Raw genomic sequence first — 14687 nt, 5'->3', positions numbered from 1 at the left:
ATGACAAGGAAGGTAAGTGCTCGGTTCAAATGCTTTCTGATGATCCTCGACTAATTATCACGTAAACAAAAATATTTACGTAGAATTGACTAAATGATATTCGAAAGCTTGCTATCACAATCTCTAGCCTACTAAATTCTTTCTTTTTTTTCTTTATTCAAATCAGAAGTATAATAGAATAATACTACATTTAAAAGAACCAAACTACATACACAGATATATACAAGTAAAAGGTCTTCAACAATATATGCCATACAGATGTCACACAGATTCGGCCCAAAATTTGGCCACTTCAAGGGCATTTGTACTGGCCAGCACCAAGTCTTCCATTGTGCAGTTTGATGGATACAGGGGGCAGCATAGCAGGTGTTCGGTTGTCTGAAGTTCACCACAGTCACAAAAGGCCATATCGATGGGGAAGTTCTATTTTTGTAGATTCGCTCTGGTTCTACCCACTCCAGATCTGAGTCTGTTTAAGGACATCCATGTCAACTAGTGCTCGGTGTGACCGGGAGACAACACTTCACGTGGTTCCATCCATTTCAAGAGGTCAGGGGTCTCTTGTTTTCATTTGGTAATCCTGACTTTGTCCAAATGATCCTTCCAGGTGTTCTGAAGATGTTAAAAAGGTTTTTCTGGACTTCAGTCTTCGTTGGGCAGGTTGGTATCCAAAGAGTGGATGTGAAGGCATTAGATTTGCTTTAAGCCTTTCGTTATTAGCAGCAATCTCTCTCCTGACATCACAAGGAGTAATACCAGCAAGGTAATTGACTTTCTCGAGAGGAGTTGGCTTCAGGACACCAGCAATTATTCTACAGTTGTCATCGAGTGCCACATCAATCTGTTTTGCGTGGGCAGATTTGTACCACGCTGGACAGGCATATTCACCGGCGGAGTAACATAAGGCTAGTACAGTAGTTCTAACAGTTTGTGGGTGTGTGCCTACTCAATAAAGAAGATAGAATATGTAATCACTAGGGTTACCGAATTCTGAAATCTCAAAATGTTGGCACCTTTCCCTGACAAATATTCTGATCAATTTATGCACAAAACTCCTAAAATTAAACACATTCTTACAATTTTTTATCCTCTGAACCTTGCATTAAATGAACTGTATGTAATTACTTAATGTCTAAAAAATGAGAGGAAATGAAGAAATATAGAACATATGCAGATAGATTTATTTATTCATTCATTCATTCATTCATTCATTCATTCATTCATTCATTCATTCATGATGGCAGAAAGATGTAACCTTCCTTTTTTTGTAAAATGAGTGGAAATAAGTGCAGTTTGAATAAAAAGCATTTGAGAAATGGTATACATTAGAGTGTGTTTTGGATGATATTACAGTATATGGAATGCATTTCAGTAGATAGTGATAGTGATGAAGTACATAGTAACACATTGATTTATAAATATTGTGTGGACGAGGTAACAGACGACATGTTGGATGCTACAGATAGCAAATGTTCTGTGTGTTGTGATTTGCGCTTGGATTGTGTAAATAAAGCAGTGATAATGCGATAATCAAGGTAATGGAAGAGGACTTAAATGCTGCACAAATTGAAATTGTTTGACTGAAGGCAATTAACGACATTCTTACACATCAGGTTGGTGAACTTCATAGTGAGACTGAATTTAGGCCTAGGTTGAGGGGGAAAATTAGGCCTAAGATTAACAACAGTCGATTCAAATCCAATGAAACTTCCGAACAGATTCGGGGTCCTTAGTGATACAGAAAGTGAGCGTTTCACTTCAGAGGAGGAGGAAGAGGAGACTGGGACGACGACTTTGACAATGAAAGGATGGAAATCATGCTATCGACGGAGCTGCCAATGGAAGTAAGGAATACAACCAAGATGAGGAACATCTTGTTGATCAACGATAATCACAGGCAGCAATATAATGTAATTCTTCGCTCCAAATTAATAATAATGTTATTTGCTTTACGCCTTACTAACTACTTTTACCGTTTTCGGAGATGCCAAAGTGCCGGAATTTAGTCCTGCAGGAGTTTTTACGTGCCAGTAAACGTACAGACAAGAGGCTGACGTACTTGAGCACCTGCAAATACTACCAGACTGAGCCAGGATCAAATCTGCCAAGTTGGGGTCGGAAGGCCAGTGCCTCAATCGCCTGAGCCACTCAGCCTGGCACGCTCCATATTAGGCCCAAGTAATGAAGTACAAAGTATTATTAAGTCAACTGCATCTTTAAGGAAAATTATGGAAATTATGAAAAACATTGAAAGTAAGACAGAAAACTTCAGAGAATAAGATGTGCTGGTGATAATGGGGCAACAAATTATGCAGGGCTAAATGAAAACATAATTACTGAGGAATTGGACCATGCCATAAGCCATTTGTTAAAATTAACACACTAAATCAATGTAATTTTGCCTGCTATACCACACAGATACGAAATGCCGAACTTACATCATGTTATAGAGAGAGCAAACAGACATGATAGGATTAATCAATGCATCAATAGAAAGCGGGAGGTTACCTAGGGATCATTTTACAAGGTATGGTCTTCACATGAACAGGCATGGGAAAACTCAAGTGTGGGCCAGGCTAGGAAAGTTGATTGAAATTTAAATATGCCACTGAGAACTAGAGAGAATAATAATAATAATAATAATAATAATAATAATAATAATAATAATAATAATAATAATAATAATAATAATAATAAAAATAATCATAGAGAAGTTGCATGAGATAGCATCAAAGACAGGCCTCCAAATATCGTATGAGAAGACTCATATCATGGCTAATGGACACCAGAATATCCAAAGATCCCCACTACAGACAAATTATGGAATAATCACACAGATCCCTTCCTTCAAATATCTAGGAGAAATCATTGTACCATCCGGATTGGACAGGAAAGCTAATTTAGAAAGAGCCCCCAAACTCCTGAAAGCATACCGAATAACATGGAACCACTACAATAAGAGAGTGATGTCACGAAATGCATAACTTCGGCATTACAAGACTACTGTTCTTCTGGAAGCCTTGTATGCCTCAGAAACCACATCTCTAGGAGGCCACTCTAAGATTGATGAAATTGAAAAACAAGAACGAAAAATTCTGAGGAAAATATATGGCCCCGTTCATGGAAATGGTATATGGATCAAAAGGAAAACTGTAGATTTGAACAAAGCAATCGACAAGTTCACCGATACCGTACGCAGGAGACGATTGAAATTCTATGGCCACATCTGTAGAATGGACGACACTAGATATGCAAAAAGATTGGTTGGTATAATTAATTCAAAGAAGGTCAAAATAAGCTGGTTTGAGGAAATAAAGCAGGACTTAAAAGAAATGAACATCACAGAAGATGTCATCAGGGATCGCAAGGCTTTTGGGAATCTGGTTGCAAAGCACACGTTCACGGAAAAGTCTAAAAGAACCACAGGGAAACAATGGATGGAAGAACGCAAGAAACAGCATAGCGAGTTCATAAAGAGATTTTGGGAGGAGAAGAAGAAAGGAAAACCATCATCAAGCTAACAAGTTCCAACGCGCTCTAAACGGGCATAACGAAGAAAGAATAATAATCAGAAACGGGGCAAACCAACATTGCTAGATCGATGGGTTATCAAAAAATTTTTTAGGGGAAAGGTAAGAACATCAAAGGATGTAGATAATTGCTGATCAATTAGCAACTCTAGAGAATGCATCAAGGGGCCCAAGCCCATACGTAGAACAATAGTAAAGGAGCATTAGATTATCTTGATGATCATTTGGATAATAAATAAAATTCCAGTATAGCAGAGGGACAACAGGATCTTGATCATAGTAAATTATTGCAAACTAATGTGGACAGTCTTATTCAAGAAAAGGAATCACTTTCAATCTTTCATATTAATGTACAATCTATAAGAAATAAGTTACATGAGATATTTTTCTTGATACATTCCTTGTCATGTTTTTTGTGTTCATGAATAGCTTAGAGAAGAGGAACTCAGTTTATATGTACCATCAAGATACGAATCAGTGGCAAATTATTATTATTATTATTATTATTATTATTATTATTATTATTATTATTATTATTATTATTATTATTATTATTATTATTATTATTATGAATATCCAATACAAATGAACCCTGTTTTACAAAATATTTTAGGGTTAAAGTTGAAACATACATACATACATACATACATACATACATACATACATACATACATACATACATACATACATACATACATACATACGTATGATGGTGATTAACAGAACCAGTTGATGAATGATGCAATGAATGAAAATTAGGAAATGTTTGTAACAGCATTTCTGTATGAAAAATATGATATAGTGGTTGTGAAAGTTGAATATTACAGCAGTTCAAATGAGAGTCCAAATCAAATCTTGCTCTTGCAAACACAGGACAATAAAATATTAAATGATCAACTGTTTAAGTAGACCCACAAAAGCAAGAATATCCACCTGCCAAAATAATTTTAACACATTCAAAATATGATTTGAGTTTTCCATGGCCTGACATAAATTGTGTTAACTCAAAATTTGTCACCAAAAGTTTGCACTGAAGTCTGTTATAAACTGTGGAAAAATATAGTCTTCTAGTAACGGATCCATTAGTAGCAGAGCTCCAAAGGAGGTTCCACTGATTCAAAATATTTTCTCTGATTTGTCTTCTTGCATAACATAAGGGAGAACTGTCGTACATGAATTCCAGATTTGATTGAGCAGCAGCTTTTGCTAGTATCAGCTCTGTCATTTCCAGAGCTATAGTTCTTATGGCAACTGCTAATGGGTTCATATTTTATTTGTTGTCTATAGACTTCAACGCAGCTTTGCGAGTCACTGAGTATTTGGACCCTTTTGTTGTTGTTATGGCACCACTATATTGCACATTTAATGGCTAGTAGTTCTGCGCCTGAAAGACCGAACAGCAGGAGGGTAGTTTATACGGTGCTGTAAAAACTTCACTTTTGTTTTCATAGATTACAAAAGCACACCCAATAAGGTCCTTACCGTCGTTGCTTGATGTACGAGAGCCATCTGTATGAATGATGCGATTATGAGTATCTATGCATCTGTTACGGAGAATCTTTTTGAACAATCTTCGATGACCAGACTGTAAAAAGTGGCATTGTTGTTCTGTAGCGGTATTGATGATAGGCCATGGTGATGGCCTGTTTTTCTTAAGTAATGTCAGTTGGCTAGTTCAATTGCAGTCAAAAAGAGCATCTCAATTCTAAAAATAATAAGTGCTGCATTGGTAGAAGTTGTCTGGTAAGCTCGGGAGCTCCAGAGCGCAAAGCCTCTTTGAAATTGCAATAATATATTCTGTGCCCATTTCTTTCCCAGTGTGTTTTGGAAAGAAGAGGCACAAAATAGAATCAGTGGCACACAGGCCATATAATAAATTATTTTAAGTACTTCTGAATTCAGTCCCCATGATGGTCTGCATGCAATAGTTAATCCCTGTAAAAATTTACTGGCTTTAATTTTTAAGTTGTTGAAGTGAGTTCTGAATGTGAGATGTTTGCCCAGGGTAATGCTCAAAAATAGTAACTGATCCTCAATTTGTATCTGATGTCCATTAATAAATAATCTTAGTTTCTTCTGTTTTCTTCTCCTCATGAGAAACATCGCTTTGATCTTCATTGCATTAAATTGCAGTTTGTTAGTTTCACTCCAATTAAAAACACTACACAAGGCAGAATTTGTTTGTACAGTGAGATCTCTCCTATCTTCAGCTTTAATTACAAGGAGAGCATCATCAGTGTAGGCAATGACTTGACATCCCGTTGGAAGAATTAGCTGTAAGAGGTCGTCATAAAGAATATTCCAGAAAACCAGGGCTACATGTTGATCCTTGCGGACAGCCTTTGGAAACATATCTTGTGGAGACTGCTGTTCTAATCTGAAGCTTCACTCTTCGTTTAAAAAGTTTTGTTTTTTTTTGCTAGGGGCTTTACGTCGCACCGACACAGATAGGTCTTATGGCGACGATGGGATAGGAAAGCCCTAGGAGTTGGAAGGAAGCGGCCATGGCCTCAATTAAGGTACAGCCTCAGCATTTGCCTGGTGTGAAAATGGGAAACCACGGAAAACCATTTTCAGGGCTGCCGATAGTGGCATTCGAACCTACTATATCCCGGATGCAAGCTCACAGCCGCGCGCCTCTACGCACACGGCCAACTTGCCCGGTCATTTAAAAAGTAAGACTAAATTAGTTTATAGAGATTTGGACATCGTTTCTCCTTTAACTGGGACAAAATTTTGGACCACCAAGCATCGTCAAAAGCACCACTTATGTCCAGAGAAATTAATACAACTTTCTTGCTTGAAAATATGCCTTGGATCCATTCTACAACGTCAAGAACAGCATCTACGGTTGATTTCTGAGGGGTAAAGCCATACTGATTGCAACTCAGAAAGCCATAGAAATACACGACACATAACTCGATTAATGAATAATTTCTCTAAGATCTTTCCGAGCATAGGTAGAAGACAAATTGGTCTAAATGATTTGGGAGTAAAACCGACTATGGAACTTCCCTTCAGGATTATTTTGCAAAAGGATAATAGGTTCAACTTCCTTTTGAGATAATGGTGCATCATCTGCAGTATCAGGAGGAATTTCTGAAAACTTTTTAATTGATGTTTGTTGTTGTGAGTCATCTTTTTTCATCTAAGAAGAAAGTATTTATCAGAATGTTGGCAGTATCAGAATTTTTTTGTGTAGCCGTTTTCAGTTTCGATTGAGATGAGGTTGGTTTTTAAATTTTCTGGTTTCCTAGAAAATTTATAAATACAATTCCAAGGGCTTTTTTTTCGTTGGAGTACAAAATTCCTTCCAACATACTGATTTCCATTTTAGTATTAATTTTCTGTAGTCTTCTTTAGTTTTCAAGTATACTTCTTCATATGTCTGACGTAAAAGAGGGCAGTGACTTCTTTTATATCGTCTGTGATAAGCCAGTACTTGATTTTGAAGTATAGAAAGTTCTTCATTACACCAGAATTGTTTACACAGCTTTTGAGAGATATTGGGTAAGTTAATCTCTGAAAGCTTTATTATGGTTTCATTTAAGCAGTTTATTATTTACTTCAACTTGTTAGAAGATTTGTAGGCCTCTATCTTAGTTACAACTAGCTGATGTACCCGTGCTTTGCTACGGAATTCAAAATTTTATACAGAATTCTAGGTTAGGTAGTGTAAACGTTGTGAGCAAGATTGTATTAAGTTGCATAGCTCTTAACGTTGCCCTAGAAGCACGACGGGCAAGTCACCAACGTCTTTTCTCATATCAAGACTGGGTTAGGGAATTTTCATTGTAATGGTAGGCCACCTTGCCTACCGTCAGTCACAATCAGGTTGGGGAGTTTTCATTATAATGGTAGACACTCACTCTCCGCCTGCCTTTATAGATTCTCAGAAAGACTCTCTTAGTGGTTTTCCCAAATGAAATGAACATGGGTCATTACAATGACATTACAATGACGTCGGTAGGAATGGCGCGATTAAAAGCAACGCCTTCATATGAAATACTAGATCAAATGAAAAACCACACATTTTTTCACTTTTAACGAATACTACTATGCTGCTGAACTAACAGTCCAAAGCTACAGAGCTGGAATGACCAAGACGCTAGACATCCGTGATCCATGAACAATCTTCGTCCTTTTTTCGGCGGGATGTGTGTGTGTGTGTTCAAATAGTCGATAGTCCCAGGGCAAAAACTATGCCTGTTTACTTATCGGCTTCCTGGGTGTACCCGATGTGTCGGAAAATCTCAATTCACTACACTGGTGGGGGAAAGAACTATCTGACGTGGAGGCAATTTTTCCTCCAAGCCAGAGAAGAAACCACATCTTCGCTGCTAATTTGGAATAAAATTAATATGGATTTAATGAAAGTGAAGAGGAAGAAGCTTTTCCTAAGAAACGGCTCTTTTCAAGATTGAATTTTGAGTTATTTAGTGAATTCTGGTACTATAATTTGGAATAGGGCTAAACTGTAATTCCAGACCAGTTCATACTACTGCTACTACTACTACTACTACTACTAACTGAGCCTCTGACTTAAGTGTGCACACTGCTCATTCAAAACAGCGCGTCAGAGTAGGTATCGAACAGTGTGTTACATACCAGCAGTATCAGAAAATGTATGAACCAGAGGATTGGCATGCTAAAGAAGAAAGTTATCTAACTCCTCAGCTATTTCCCGCCAATATTCAGTTAGGCTGTTATACTCGGTATGCAGCAGTAATCCCATCTATCGGAGTTGGATGTCAGCATAAGAGACAAAGAACATTACAACAAACAACGGTCAGTGTAATGTTATTGTTGATCTATGTTACGCACTTTCGATATTGTAGGCCATCACATTATTAATTGTCTTCTGGTTCTGAAATACCACTCTTATCATAGTCTGTACGGTAAAACTGAATAAAACATAAATGATCGGAAATTATATTCTCTATAACTTTTGTTATATAGTACTTTTCCATAGAACCAAGAACATAGGTATTTAAAAATTAAATTTTAGGTGCCTTCCCCTAAACTACCAATTCACCCAGGGTGAATAACATTGTTTATAGCTTAAACTGTAGTTTCTTATTCCCCGACTCTATATACCGATTTTCATTAAATTCTGTTTACCCATTTTGTCGGGGCTCGGCGTTGATATGGACTTAGCAACAAAAATCCAAATTCATGAATATCTCTGCTATCATAGCCAGTACGGTAAAAATGCATAAGATGTAAATGATCAGAAATTTAATTCTACATAACTTTAGTTGAGTAGTATTTATCGATATGACCACTAATAATATAAATATTTGAGAATTGAATTTTAGGCCTTCCCCTAAACTACCATTTCACTCAGCGTGAATAAAATAATTTATAGCCTAGATTGTAGTGGCTCACCCCCCGACTCTACATACCGATTTTTATTAAATTCTCTTCAGCCGTTTTCTCGTGATGCGTGTACATACATACATACATACATACAGACAGACAGACAGAAATTACGGAAAAGTAAAAACTGCATTTTCTTGTTACTATGGACATGATCGATACAGAAATACCATTCTTTTCAAATTCTGAGCAATGTACATACAAAACATACATAAAAATATATATATATATATTCTTTCTTCTGGCTGCCAAATGAAAGTGGTCCCATTTCACATTTTTTGTTCTATACAATCTTGTCAGATAATTTGAGGCATTAATAGTAGGCCTATCTGACATAGATTGTACAGTCACAGTGATTAGGAGCATGGTCTGAAAGTGACAGAAGATCACTTACTTTCCAGTCTAAAATGAAAGGGAAAATCAATAATTAATTATGGTTTACTTCGGAAGTACGTTGGTTTGTCGCCATTATTGAGGATACTTAGGTTATTGGTGCTACAAAAGTCGTAAAATAGTTTTCCTCAAGAATCTTCAATAGGGCTGCCCATAATCCGTGTTTGGCATTTATGTCTCCACTGAAAATAATTGGTTTTCCTTTTAAATCATCATATATCCACTGTAGAGCATTTATATCGATGCTGAGGTCCCTTGTGGAATTAAAATAAGCATTGCATATAAGCAGTTCTCGCTGAGTGAAGGTTGTGCAAATAACTCTGTCAGCAGAGTAGTGTCGTGGTAAAATTAAAACACTTTTCGATTTTTTTTAATAGCTGCACGAATCCATTCTTCAGGTGTATTGTTTCTGAATACATGAATCTGAAATCCTTGACCAAAACCAATCAATCTTTCCTCACATTTGGTTCTTGTAGGCATAAAACTGTTCCATCATGTTCGATGTTAAGGAGAAGCTCCTGCATAGGCACAAGTGATTCATGCAAATTTTGTTGACATATTAACAGATAAACGATAATTAATTATTGATTTAATGATATTTAATATTTTCTTATAGATTGGAGTCTAGAGAAGTAGCAGGATGCTGGGTGTTTAGTGTACCATACTTATTTCTTGAAGTAATTTTCTGGTTTTGAGATTTACAGTTTGCACATTCAATCTTCGTTTTGGGACAACTATTGATATTATGAGCTTCTGAGCAATGGGAGCAGGTCTGTTGCTTTCTGCAGTTAGTAAAGAAATGTCCGAAACCATGACACGTGAAACAATGGATGACTGTAACATATTCATTGAACATACCGCTTGTGTACCCAATATAAAGTTTATCACAACTCATAAACGTTTTAAAAAACAGGACTAACTTCAATGACCGCATATTGATTGCTGCCATCTCGTGACTTCCTCATAAAGCATAGTCGTATGTCATCATGGCCTTCAGATAACATTTGCTTCAAAGTTGGATTCTGTTTGATAATGCACTCAATCACTTCATTCTTGGGGAGGTTAACCTCTATTTCGTGAATGATTATTCTGGGATTCTTCGTTCTTGGAATAAAGGTTTTCAGTTTAGAGGTATTGTCATCAAATATTTGGTTCATAGTTTTGCACTCATTTTCATTTCTTAGCTCAAGAACCACACCTTAATTTTGCATCTTTCTGATTTGGTAACACCAACTTTAATGATTTGGTTTGGTTTGTGGTTTGCAATAGTCTTAAAGGTTTGTTCAGAGTCCTTAACTTCACTTTCATCTTTAGGATTTAATATAACCACATGCTAGTTGACATTACTTCATTTTTAGACTGTACAGCATTAGCATACGTAGCTTGTTGCGTACTAGGTTGTGTAGTATTCACCAGTCTTTTTTGTTTTGCTAGTTGCTTTACGTCACATCAACACAGACACGTCTTATGGCGACGGTGGGACAGGGAAGGAAGCAGCTGTGGCCTTAATTAAGGTACAGCCCCAGCATTTGCCTGGTATGAAAATGGGAAACCACGGAAAACCATTTTCAGGGCTGCCAACAGTAGGGTTCGAACCTACTATCTCCCGAATACTGGATACTGGCCGCACTGCAGCTATCGAGCTCAGTTATTCACCAGTCTAGTTAACACTTCTTTAAAGGTGTCCAGCGTCAGCTTTATAGCATAATGGAAGAAAGCACTTCATCACATCTGTTTCTATTCATTCTCTTGTCTGATTTCAAAGTACTGTATATTAAATTAAATTAATTTTCCGCGGAGCGATACATTTCACTAACATTCACAGCCTCCGCTATCTTGATTTCTCCCAGTGGCAAGTTAATGTAGAAGAAAAATTGTATATGTAGGTGCAGACATTTTTCTACAAACTGACCTCGATATACATCACACTGCATTAAATATTGATAGATTTTGTGAAAAACAATCATTCTAGGCAGCAGGTATCATGCTCTCTAATATCAAATTGATAATTATTTCTATATATCATCCTAATTCAGATGTTAATATTTTCACACAAGAGTGGGAGCAATTAACAAAAGACTTAGAAAAATACAAGAATTTCAACATTATCTTTATAATATTTAAGTTAAACATTCTAGAGGAATCAAAAGATAAGATTTTTTTCTGAGACTCTGTAAGGTTATACAACTATTACTTCATACATGATCACCCTACTAGGACCAGTGCCTGTCTAGACAACATAACCACATATGTTCATAAAAATAATCTAAATTATGAGGTCATAGAGCCTCTATTGTCTGACTATACAGGTCTGTGGCTTAAATTTCCATATTCAAGTAAGCAAGCATATAATACCAAGTATATTGGAGGTCAGTTTCATTACCCAGGTTAAAAACTAATGCTCCATTAGCAGATTAACACATTGTTAAGATTTGGCGTTATGGAAACTGCGTTTCACTGAACACTATAACAAGCTCATTCACCAACATGGTATTCATGTTAACGATCAAGTCAGCAGTGTGTAGCATTATTTCGCTCTTCTGAACAGTGTTGACCATAATGTTGTCACCTTTCTCCTGTATGCTTTTTGCATAGAATAAGAGATTCCATTTGAAATTGAATTTACTTGGTGATAGGAAGAGATAGTAAATTAGACTATGCACAGAAAAAAAAAAAAAAAAATCATAATGGACGGTGATGGGGGGAAAAAAATATTCGGGACAGTAATTTTAGTTCAATGGGCAAAAAGACTGTCAATTTACTATCGAAAATATGAGGGAGCATTGCATAATGTAAAAAGATGGATGATACATCCCTAAAGGGAAAAGAAAGGGTGTGTAATAAGTTAGTAAATGAATTCAATAGCCACTTGAATGTGACTACGCGGTCAGCAAAACAAATAAAATAAATACAGGATTTCATAATCCGGTATATCCGGTAAACCATATTTATAGGAAATAATACAGTTCAATTTAAAATCATGCTTCTTCAAATAATGAAAATGAGGGAAAGTAATTCCGATGTCTGTGTAAAACTTCTTGTCTCTCAGCATTGTGAAAATAATCTAATAAATAAAACAACTGAGCATGAAACACAAAATCTCTTCTGTAATTTTTATTTTAACACAAAATTAAGCAGCTTAACGGGATGAGAGTGCTACGTTAAATTAACAGACAGTTTAACGGTGCATTAGCATTAATGAAGGTTGATGAAACAGCCATTCTGTTAATTTTGTTAAAGCAGTTAAACATGATGTTAAGTTTGTAACGAAGTTTGATGAAACCAACCCTAAATAAGACAAACTATAAAAGTAAATGTGGGGTTAAGTGGCATACTTCCTATCTTTCAACCATTAGGAAACTAATGATGCCACTTTAAAACAAATCTAAGAACAGTAGTACAGAAGAAAAGGAAAGGTACAACAACATAAATCAAATATACAGGAGGGAAATTAAATTAGCAAAAATTAGGGCCAATGCAAATTATATTAGAAACTCTAAAAATAGTGTAGAGCTGTCTGGGAACTTATGAATAAGGAAATAGACAGGGAGGTAAGAAAGGAATCAGTACCCATTGAACCAGATGTCTTGAATAATTTTATTGTGAAATCAATACAAAATATTGCCAATCCTGCTAATCAGTCTATAGACAGGGACAAGACACAACCTACAATTATGCCTACAGTTATGGATATGTTAGATAACCAGCAGCACCAACAAGGATATTTAACTGACAGATCAAAAGTTCACATGGGAAGAAGTTACTCCGGGCAATATTAAAAATAATAGTTACAGAACTTAGTCGTTCTAAAATAGACTTTTATCTATTAATATGTACACGGTTTAATGACATTGCCAGAGACATCATCAATATTTAAGTAAAATGGTGTCAAGAATACAAGAAAGTCTGTTTCTGAAGAACTTAGGCCTGTGAACCGTCAATGAAATTCTCTGTCGAGACAAAGTAGACTTTCAATATATTTTGTGAAATTTTCATTCTTGATATCCGAAGCTCTAGCCTACATGGTTTTGAAATGCATTAGATTTCAGGACAGAAGATTACAACTCCACAATTCTAGCTTCATTCTGAAGGCAACAATTTGACTGAACATGAACAAAATAAGTTTGTCTTTCCCTTGTAGAGTAGTGCACAAAATATTTAAGTGGCCTGTAATATCTGCTAGCAATGAGAGATCTGAAATCCATGAAGGATCAGATAATTCTGGAGTACATTTAGCTTTCATATCAAGAAATAGTTTGATGTCTTTCCTGAGCTCAAAAAATCATTGAAGGTTCAAACCTCTACTTAACTATCTTACAGCACTAAAGTATGGTACGTCTGAATGTTCTGATTCAAGGTCTTTTAAGAATTCTCTGAACTGTTGGTGATTTAATCCAGGTGATCTGATGAAATCAACTATGTTAACGACTACTGCCATAATTTCTTCACATCGCAATATTTTGGCACACAATGCTTCCTGATGAACAGTGTACAGGGCACATGGTTAATCCTCATGATTGTAGTTTGGACTGCAAACGGGAAACAAAACCAATTGTTTTACCCACCATAGCAGGAGCTCCTTCCATAGCAACAGATACTAGTTTCTCCCAAGGCACTTGTACTTTCTGAACAGTTTCTTCTACAACTGCAAAATATCCCCCCCAGTAGTGGTGTTCTTTAATGCTGTTATATCCAGAACTCTTCTGTAACATACAGATTTTTCTCCAAGCCACGAATAAATATCACTGACTGTGCTGAACCATTTACGCCTGTACTTTCATCTAAGGACAATGTAAATGCAATAAATTGTTTAATCTTTTTAGGCAGCTGCTGTTCTATATCTGAACTTGAAAGACTCTTCTAGAGTCAATATCTCAGAAGTTATTTGTAAACACTGTTTTACAAAAGGTTCTTCACTGAAAGTTCCGCACTGTCTTGCAATTAAATGTGCAATTTTATATATTATTTGGACAGCAGCTGGATTCCATAATTGCGGTGTGGTTTCCTATTAAAAAGAAAGCACGTGTGTTGTCAAATACAGTATAGAATCTGTTTAAACGCTTGCATGCAGTAAACTCAAAATTTATAAATAATATTTTAAACAATCAAATTGTCTGTATTTTACCGTTAAAATCTACTTTAAAACTTATAAATGAAATATGCCCAAAAAAAAAAAAAAAAAAAAAAAAACGAAAAGAAAATTTATGCCAACCTAAAATCTACAACAGAAAACATATCTGTGTACGAGTCTTCAAATCTTTCATCATCTTCAGACATTCATCTTCTTCTAATATGTCGTGTGCTCATGTGCTTAGCTTTGTAATGTCTTTCAATATTATATTTTTTTTTTTGCAAATATAGTTGCATTACACAAGAGGCATGTAA

At 36.0% G+C, this 14687-nt stretch overlaps 1 protein-coding gene across 1 annotated transcript in view; it reads right to left on the bottom strand.

Moving 5' to 3' along the window:
- flr (actin-interacting protein 1 flr) overlaps positions 1 to 14687 on the bottom strand; it is a 306602-nt gene that overhangs the window by 36907 nt on the left and 255008 nt on the right. The window lies entirely within an intron of this gene.

Source organism: Anabrus simplex, chromosome 5 (assembly GCF_040414725.1).
Source record: "Anabrus simplex isolate iqAnaSimp1 chromosome 5, ASM4041472v1, whole genome shotgun sequence".
Lineage (NCBI taxonomy): Eukaryota > Metazoa > Arthropoda > Insecta > Orthoptera > Tettigoniidae > Anabrus > Anabrus simplex.
Note: the sequence above shows the minus strand (reverse complement) of the source record. Positions and strands in the feature narration are given on the sequence as shown.